The sequence below is a fragment of the Suncus etruscus genome, chromosome 2 (assembly GCF_024139225.1).
Source record: "Suncus etruscus isolate mSunEtr1 chromosome 2, mSunEtr1.pri.cur, whole genome shotgun sequence".
Classification (NCBI taxonomy): Eukaryota; Metazoa; Chordata; class Mammalia; order Eulipotyphla; family Soricidae; genus Suncus; species Suncus etruscus.
In genome coordinates this window covers 49,458,895-49,469,680 of record NC_064849.1, presented here as the reverse complement: position 1 = coordinate 49,469,680, position 10,786 = coordinate 49,458,895, and positions in this window count along the sequence as shown.

Below are 10,786 nucleotides of genomic sequence, written 5' to 3'. Positions count from 1 at the left end.
CAATACCATGCTATTTAATTACTATTGCTTTGTAATACAATTAATTTCAAGTTGGAGAAAATGATGCCTCTCATCTTTTTAGGAAAATTGATTAAATAAGCGGAGGAAGATTGTAAGAGTCTAAGAATTTATCCACTTTATCCACTAGCATGTGGTCTATCCTGAAGAATGAGCCATGTGCATTGGAGAAGAATGTGTATCCAGTTTTCTGGGGATGGAGTGCCCTATATATAACTATTATGCTACTTTCTTAAATTTTTCCTTTCAGTGCTAGTATATTCTTGTTGGGTTTAGCCTGGTTGACCCATTAAGGTGTGACAGGGCAGTGTTGAGGTCTCCCATTATTACTGTGTTGCTATTAATGTCTTCTTTTAGATTTGTTAACAACCGTATTAAATATTTGGCTGGTCTTTCATTGGGTGAATATTTGTTTAGGAGTGTGATTTCTTCCAGTTGTATATATATCTTTTGATTATTAGGAAATATACATCTTTGGCCCTTATATCATTTCCAAGTCTGAAGTTTGTGTCTTTTGATATTAATATGGCCACCTCCGATTTTTTTAAGGGAGTTGTCCTGCTTGGATGGTTTTCCTCCAACCTATGATTTTGAGTCTATTGTTTGTACTGACTATTCAGGTGTGTTTTTTGTAGACAGCAAGAATGTTGAATTCAGTTTTTTTGATCTATTTTGCACTACTGTGTCCTCTTCGTCCATTGATGCTAAGGGAGCTAATTGTCATGGGAATTAGTGTCCATCTTTATGTAGAACTTTGTTGTGCCTCTTGATCTGTCCTGTCTTAAAGTAGACCTTTTAGTTTTTCTTTCATGGCCTGGTTTTGAGTCTGTATAATATCTGATCTGCTGTTTATTCATTAGTAGAAGAATTTGAAGGTCCCTACTTTAAAGGCAAGGTAGATCCAACAAACTCACCAAACACCTACAAAAAGTCTTTTTGATCTTGCTGCTTTCAATATTATATATCTGTTGTTTTCATCATCATGTCTTGGGTCACTTTTCTTGGATCTCATTTAGCTGGCACTCTTAAGTGTCCAGGATGTGGTTGCATACATTCTTTATGTTTGGAAACTTCTCATTAATGATGTCTTTAACTGTTGCTTCTTCATTGGGGTTTTCCTTCCTGCCTTCTGGTAACCCAATGATTATTATGTTGTCGCTGTTGAATTTACCCCAAAAATCTATTGCCCATTTGCTTATTTTTAGGATTTTTTCTATCTTCTGTTTATATATATTAAGGCTCTTTTCCATTATCTTCTATTGTATGGAGTTATGATGTAGCTCATCTTCCAGATCACTAATCCTGTTCCCCATAGCTGTTACTCTACTGATGAAGATCATCTCGTGAATTTTTCATTTCACCTACCAAGTGAAAAAAAAAAACAAGTTTCCTTCTTGTTTTTTCTGTTTTAAATTTTTCTTATTTGTACTTTCACATCTGTTTGAATCTTATTGGCTGTTCTTTCTGTTTGTTCTATCGTTTCCTTGAGTTCTTTGACATCCTCTACATTTCCTCTCTAAAGTCCTTTGTCAGAGAGACTATATAGGTGGTTGGCACTCGTTTAGTATTCCTAACTATTATCTTCATTCACTAAGCATATTGGTGTACTTTATTGTTTTCCACTGTGACCTTTGTAGTGTGGAGGTGTTTTCTATGTTTTGTGCTGGGTCTCATTGACTAGAAGAAATTTGAGGCCATGCTCTTTTTGTGAACATTGGTCCTACTGTTAGGTGGCATAGTGTTGGCATTGGGGATCTGGTGGATATGGAGAGGTGGTGTCCTAGGGTCACCTTCTCTTTGTGGGTGGGTCTTTATGGTGACAGATTCTTCTGCAGTGTGAAGCAATATTCATTCCGTGAAAGTGGGCTTGATGTGCTGATGCTGGTGGCGATTGTGGCAGGTCAATAGGCTCAAGGTGCAGGCAGCTATGGAGGGGTCAGCAGCTAGGGGCATCTTCTCACCTCTATTTTTTAAGTTTCTTTCTTCCCCTTTTCTTTATTTTTAAAAATAACTGCTCTTATTTATCTGGAAATAAATGTATATGAGCAACTATGTGGTGCATTTTTTTCTTTTTTTTTCTTTTTCTTTCTTTTTTTTTGGGGGGGGGCTCATCCGTTTGATGCTCAGGGGTTACTCCTGGATAAGAGCTCAGAAAATTGCCCCTGGCTTGGGGGGACCATATGGGACGCGGGGGATCGAACCGCGGTCCTTCCTTGGCTAGTGCTTTGCAAGGCAGACACCTTACCTCTAGCGCCACCTCGCTGGCCCCAAGACTGCATTTTCTTTAAATAAATTTAAAATTTGAAATCTGTATTCTCCCACTAATTTGTACTTTTAATCTGGAGTGAGACATAAGTGAGGCGTACCTACTGGTGGAAGAGAACTGGTTCTAGTCATAGGCAATTTGGAGGACATGTAGCTGTGCAGTGATGAAAACATTGTGAAATAAAAAACACTGCATCTGATCAGAGTGAATTCTTATGATAAATCCATAAAGATAGGAGTTAATTAAGGTTGGGTATTAGCTCTTATTAGTTGTTAATAAGGTAGACTCTGCCTCTCTAATAAAATTACTTCCTACTGAAAATGCTCAAGAAGATGAGTAAAAACTATCTGGCAAAGACTAATAAAATCTAGTGAAAGAAACTGCCTAAAAGGCTAAGGGATAATTTAAACTTATCTAATATTGAAGAGACTTAGTAAAGTTTTAATTTAACACTGAGAAGATTATCAATAGCTCTATATAATTGAACATGCCATTCCTGCCCCCTCCCTTCTCATCATTGCATTTCTTGATTATCTTCAATTTACTCGGTCTTTTGCTATTAGAGATTACATTTTGCAGCTCTCTTAAGAAGTTTGATAATAAGTGTACAATGCCACCATCTAGGCATTAAAAGTATCATCTTTATAAAAGTCTGTTCTATATCTGTTTATCTGAGTTGGATTTAATAGCTTAAAAAAACAATAAGCAGCATTTTCAGCATTATGAGATGTCACTGTTTCTGAGTTGCAAGTGAATGAAAACATTGTTAGTCATTTTAAGCACATTTCATTTGGGTGGGGAGGTTCTGAAAGGTTCCTTGAAATTGAGGTTAAGTGTAGAGAACAGATTCAGAAACAGGGTGATGCTTTACAAAAGACAAAAGATACCCTAAAGAAGGAATTTTATAGGGCCCATCCTAAAAGGATACCCTCTTTAACTGTCACAAAATTTTGAAGCTGGAAAATTTAATTGTAGTCTCATAGTTCCTTATGAAAGACAGAGATATTTAAAGTTGAATTATTGGGAAAGATGCCTGGATGCACAAAATTAGAGGTGTGTGAAAAAACTGAGGGTCACATAGTAGTAGGTATGTAAATGTTTGGGGATATCTGAGTTATTTTCAAAGTTCCCTGCCCTTCCCCCAGCACTAGGGTGGGAAGGGCACAGGGTGGAGGGCGAGCAGACCCTGGCTTCCGGCTCTCTACTGAATCCTTTCTTGATCTGGAGGTTAGCTCTAGCCGACATGGGGTTTGGGGAGACCCCATGTTGAAGGCCTTCTCCCTAACTTGGGTGTGCTGGGAACCTTGATAGGCCCCCAGCCATCCGCTCTTCTGCCCCGGGCCTCCAGGCTCTCTCTGGGTGCCAGCGCAGGTGGCCAGACAAGGTGGGTCCTAATTTGGGTGTGCTGAGATTTGCTCAGTTGCACTAAGGGTTGTCACGGGCAATTTTCTTACCAGTCTATATGTTCAAAAAAACATATATTAAGAGTATTCCCTATTTTTAAGTTATGTTTTGCGTATGCAGAATATCCATTTTGTATTCTGCCCTTTAGCACACCCCAGAAAAGCTCATTTTTGCTCCTTAACTCTCTTTCCTCCCAACCATCAGTAACCTACATTACTCTTTTTAACTTCAGTACTGCACAATCTTAATCACAGACCAAAGCTATGCATTGGATCTAACAAACCCCAACTATTTCAAAAGACATAAAATGGACACGTATGTCTTTTGAATATTTCATGTGTTTTTTCTATGATAGCTATATGTCTTACTAAATATTTTCTTATATAATGATGATTCTAACCATTTTTTTATCTTCTCTTTGTGAGCTGTTCCATAAGGAATTTTTGTGAAATATCCCCCAGTTTAATGCTTATGATTGTACCATGTCATGGGAATTGTTGGACTTGTTCTTATGGCCCCCATATGCACTGATAGCGCCACATGGCATTGTTCCTTGTTTGCATAGGCACATTTAAATGGGGAAAATACTATACATACAAATAAGATCTTATCAATAGAGAATTGGAACACACAAATCTTGTAGTGCAATGGAACCTTACACTCTGAACATTGATATAATGGACCTGGCAAAGCCTCAGAAAAATGAGCATAATCCATTCACCCCTGAACCAGGGAAGCCATCCACGAAACATCCAAGTTTGTCTATAACATCATCTGGAAGCAATCCTCTACCAGGGAAGACCCTATCGCTGCTCTGACATCGACTTGCTCAAAAGAGACTTCCCTCAACACTGAGAAGACTTAACAGCAACAATGACCTCCTTACAGGAACAGGGCTCTCTGCATTGCCCTTTAATTGTGCGGTGAAACCTAGAGGATGCTCCACATCTTGACTTCAATGTAGAATATGCAGATTCCAGGATCTTTAATATAGAAATATAATACCAACAACAGAGACTGTGGTGGAAAAATAAAAGTGTGTTGGCACCACAGGAAATGTCTTGGATTGGACAAACTAGCTTCCTGGAGCCTAGCATTGGTCTTATGCTTAAACTTCAGGGGTAGGGTCTCCTTATATTTAGGCCCATGTCCCTCATGTTTTGGTGGGCCTATGCAAACAATAATTGCCACTCTAACATCATTTTTACTGTGATCCTTTGACTCTAATCCTTAAAAAAAATAAAACCCACTTAAACTTTTGAGGTTAACTTAAACTAATATGCATGTGCATGGAAATGTAAAAAACATACTATGCCTTTAATATTTAAGGAGTTACATAAGTTTTATGGCTTTAGATTGCTTTGTATGCTGCTAAGAAATATTATAGCATATTACAAAGTAATTGTACATGGGCTCTGTTTTATTTATCTTAATTTTCTTTGGCTGAAGGTTCAAAGTTAAGATATCAGCAAGGGGACTTATGAGAATTCTGTTTATGGGTGATTGTCCTTCCACTGTAACTTTACCTTGTCCTTCTTCTTTGCCATCTTTGTTCTCATATTTAAAAATAAAAAAATTAAAAGAAAAAACAAAAACAAAAGACTAAACTAATAAAGTAGAGGGGGAAAAGAAGAATGTCATCTAACAATAAGCTAGACTCAAAGAGCAATGCCTGATTTAAGTGAAACAAAGACCTCTAAATTAAAGAATTTAGACCTTTTTGTTTAAAAGTAGCTATATTCTAAGTAGAAAAGGAATTTTGGGAAGGGTTTCACAGTGTTTTTGTTTGTCCGCAAAGTTTTGTCTATCTTGGCTGTTAATTTCAGATTTAGTATCCAGAATATTTATACTATGATTCTGTTAAAATGTGCCTTCATAATAAATCTTATTTATTATTTAGATTTTTGGGCCACACCCATTGATGCTGAGGGGGTTACTTCTGGTTCTGTGCTCAGAAATCTCTCTGGCAGGCTCAGAGGACCATATGGGTTGCCAGGAATCGAACCCAGGTTCATCCTGGGTTGGCTGCGTGCAAGGCAAACACTACTGCTGTGCTATCTCTCTGGCTCCCATAATAAATATTTTTAAAATACTTTTTTAAAAACCCTAGTTAAATAAAACATGGATGTGTAATGTTTTAATCTTGATTGATGAGGTCAAATTACCCTTCTATTTGTCATTGCACTATTATTCCTCCTAACTTCCTATATTCTGTCTCCAGGGTTGCAGAAAGTGCTTCTTAGATTGTATAGTCCTTCTCTTTCAAATTGTACAGGAAACTACTTTCTGGATTTCTAAGAGCTTCCCACCACCAATTTTACTCTTCAGTATGGCAACTAAAACTGAGTATTAGTAATTATCATTGCACTTCAATAGAAAAATTTTCTTACCTCAGTTACATGAAGGTGTATTTCTTGGCTATAATTTAGATAGCTCTATTTGTTCTTTTCATTTAGCCTTTCAGATCTTTGTCTTAGATTCTTTTTTAGAGTAAAGTAAATACTGAAGAGAGTAGTTTCTTTTCAGAGGTTGTGAATTCTGTCAGAATCTAGTGTTAAAATTATCATCATAAGGATAATTGATTGATTCTTTTTTTTAACTATTAAGTTGAGTCCTATTTGAGGAAAGCAAATATTTTCAAATCTGTGGATTTTTTTCCATTTAAAAATAAAAACAACCATGGTGCTTAAATATATTATTAACACAGGGGCCGGAGAGATAGCATGGAGGTAAGACGTTTGGTTTGCCTTGCGTGCTGAAGGACAGTGGTTCGAATCCCGGCATTCCATATGGTCCCCTGTGCGTGCCAGGGGCAAGTTCTGAGTGCAGAGTCAGGAATAACCCCTGAGCGCTGCTGGGAGTGACCCAAAAACCAAAAAAAAAAAAAAAAAAAAAAAAAGATTGATACAAAAACGAAAACATTTTTTAATTGCTCAAGAAAAATGAGTGAGTGCCTAATATAATCCCTAACATTGCTTTGATCCTCCAGAACACTTCTAAGAATAGCTCCCATCATTTTAAAGATAATGAAAAAAAGCTCTCCTATTAAAAAAGTAGAAAATAGAGGAAAAGAAACCCTTAAAGATATATGACTAATCTTTTTCTAAAACTGATAACCAAAATAAGTCATTTTATTTTGTAAACAAATATAAGGAAAGATTAAAGTCATACACAGATTGAATGTAAGTACAGAACCATCAAAGCCAAAGACATTTTAAAAGTTGCCTTGTGAGTACTTGGAAACTGAGTTGATATTTAGTAACTACTACAGTTTTAAGGAATTTTTTAATGCTTAGACTGCAATTATTATTTGGTAAAAAAGTGTCTTGTCTCCTTGGCTCAAATAATTGTCCCCATTGATCTTGCCTTTTTTTTTTTAAAATTTAAAACGAACTTTGCCTAGCTCTTTTTGTGCAGTTAAGTTGCGTAAACCAATAACTTTTGCAAATTAAATATTAGTGTTTTATCTTCTTTCTTTGCATATTTGTATTTCTATTAAAGTTCTATTACATTTTCTCTTAAAAAAAAGAAAAATGAGTGACTCCTGAATATCTTTCTTTTGTGGGGGGAGAGGCTACACTTGGCAGTACTCGGAGGTTACTCCTGATTGCACAGGAATTACTCCTGGTGGTACCTGGGGATGCTGGGAATCAAAGCAAGAGGTTGTGTTTGCAAGCCGCTTACCCCACTCTACTACTGCACAAGTGATTAAAAAATGGATTCTTTTAATGCACATATAAGCCTAGAGGTCAAAGAATAAGTAATCTTATTTATCAGAGGTCATTTAAAAATAAGAAAAGCTTCATAAAATTATATATGACTAAGATATAAAATACTTTTTATTTAATTTTATAATTGAATTTACAGTACATGTAGAAATTTGTTTCCATGATTTTTGGCATAGTGACAGGGGAATCTCTTCCTTCTTCAGCATATCTTTCTCATTTTTGTGCCCTTTTTTCATCTGAGCCATTTTCCCCTTTCTCTTGAGGAAGTATGACTGTCATCTTTAATTTCCCTATTTTTTTTCATATTCCATAGTAGTTAACTCCCACCGCCTAAATATCTTGATCATTCATCACTTATCTTCTTTCCCATTGTCTACTTTAGATTTTTTTGCATCATCTTATTTGAAGACAATGACAGTTAACACTCTCAGGTTCTTCCATCTTAACTCACTTTTCCCATTGCTATTAGAATTACTAGACAAAAATGAACTCATTGCTTAGAGCCCTTCAGTAACTATGTATCAATTTTAGAATAATATTATTACACTTAGGGACATAGGTGTTTATGGTATAGCTCCAACTCACTTCTGTATCTTCTTTTAAACCACTCCTATTATGTATTTCAGCAATGACAAACTGCTTTCAGTTTCCTGTATATTTTTAATTTATCTAAATCTCTGGACCTTTTCCTGTTTCTCTGCTGTAATTCCCCATTGTTCTCCTACTATATTCCTGCTAAGACAACCCTTGCCAGTAATGCCTTTTCTAACTCTTGTAATATAATATATCTATAGTATTATTTTACAAATACCATGCTATTCCAGTTATTGGATTATTTTTCATATGTCTTTGTATTTTAAACTTTTATAATTATTTTAAAGACTTCATAATTTAAAAATATTTTGTGTTACATAATATTATAATTATTTGTTTAACATTTTATAGTAATGTTTTTAGCTTTCTTTTTTTTTATTTCTCTCTGAATGTCTGTGAAGAAAAGGGTTCAGTAGCTAACCCATGGCCAGTCATAAGTTAGTTATAAATAAACACAGACTTAATATTTTAAATATAATTGGCATAAATTGTGTTTTTATGGGTATACAATATGGTTTGCTATCTATAACTTTATGTAATATTAATATATAGATTAATTAATATTATAAACATTAAACTACAGTAAATCTAGTTTACGTTTATCACCACATATAGCTATAAATTTTCCCTCGGGATAGGAATTTATTAAAATATATGTTTCCATGCTAAGGGACTTATTCTTGGCTCTGTGCTCAGGGATTACTCCTGGTAGGGCTTAGGACCACATGTACCACCAATGATTAAATCCAGGTGGAGTTCATGTAAGGCAAGTATTATATCCACAGTACTATTTCTCTGGTTTCATCTTTGGGTTTTTGAAAAATAAACATATCTACTTTTTTTAAGTCTGAAAATACTTAAATGTTTTCTTTAGATTTAAAAAAATCACTTTATTTAAACACCGTGGTGTACAAGGTTGTGCATAATAAAGTTTTTTCCACTACTACAAAGTTGTACCCAGATGTCCAACAACAGATGAGTGGCTAAGAAAACTGTGTACATCTATACAATTGAATACTATGCAGCTGTTAAAATGAAGTCACGAAATTTGCCTTTACATGCTTGAACATGAAACTATTATGCTGAGTGAAATGAGCCAGAGGGAGAGAGATAGATGCAGACTAGTCTCACTTATTTGTGCGATTTAAGAAAAATAAAAGACAGTATGGTAATAATACCCAGAGAAAATAGTGATAAGGCCCAGATTGACCAACCTATGATATGAAGCTCACCACAAAGAGTGTTGACACAGTTAAATAACCGTACCAACAACTACTGTGACAATAATAGTGAGAAAAATAGAATGCCTGTTTTAAAGACAGGCAGAGGCTAGAGGAAGAGGGAAATGGGAACATTGGTGGAGGAAAATTACACGAATGAAGGGTAGTATACATTCAATGACTGAAACCCAACTATGGTCAATTTTGTAACACAGTAATTAAATAAATTATTAATAAGTAAATGATTAAAACGATAAACAAAGTTGTTCTAGATTGAATTTTAATCAGTGTACAATGCCCCTCACCAGTGCACCTGCAACAAATGTCCCCGTATTCCTCCTGCTGTCCCTGCTACCTTATCCCCTGGCAGCCTCTGTCATATTTTCTTCTCTCTCTCTCTCCCTATTATTTCTTTTAGATACTATGGTTTTTTAATGTGCATTTCATCACTTTTTCTCTTTTCAGGGCTTGTCCAGAGTGATCATGACTTAATTTTTCCTAACAGTTGTGTAATATTCTATTGTGTAGGTGTATCATGTTTTCTTTATCATGTATCTGTTCTTTGGCACTTTTGTTGTTTCCAAATTCTGGCTATTGTCAATAGTGCTGCAATGAATATAGTAGTGCAGAAGAATTTTTTGCATTGTTTTGGGACTTCTACCAATATCTCAAATTAAAGGACATCGATACTTATTAGAGAAATGCAAATCAAAATAACATTTACTTACTTCAACTAGCAAGACTGGCATACATTAAAAAGCTGAAAAAAAAAAAGATTGACAGGAACATGGTAAAACAGTGATCCTCATTGGTAGGAATGTTATCTTGCTTAATCCTATATATACAGGCTTATTGCAATTTCTCATAAAATTGAGTTTCTAATTGTGATCTTATTTGTAGATGGGAACTTTAAAGAACTAATCAAGTTTAAATAAATTCATTAAGGTCACCCCTAATCCAATATGACCAATGTCCTCATTATAACAGAAAATTTGAGTGTAAGGTACACACTGAAGAAGAAATCCATATGAAATACAAAAACAGAGATTAGAGTGGTGGTGATCCTATAAGCCAAGAAACAATGGGAAACAAACCAATAGAAGCTAAGAGAAAGTTATGAAGCAGATTCTACCATATAGCCTTTAAAAGAACAACTTTGTTGACTTCTCAAAACTGGATTGCTGCAGAACAGTGAGATAGTAAATTTACATTGTTTAAGTTGTCTGGTTTGTGATATTTTACTACAACAACCTTAGGAATATGATATAAATAGCTTTATATATATTGCATAAATTTTTTCAAAAATCTTCATAGCTATATTAATTAATGAAATATTCTTAGAGTACAGGTTTATGTTATTGTCTGTCAGTGCTTGAGATGCATCCATTTGATCTAAAATTTCCTACTTACCCAATTCAAATGTTTAAAATTCATAGTGTTGGGATGAGTGCATGATTCTATGCTTCTGAAACTGTATTTTGTATAATGATACCAATATATTTTAATCTTTCAGCATAACCATCATATGCTTTCCTATAAGAAATATTTAAATAGGA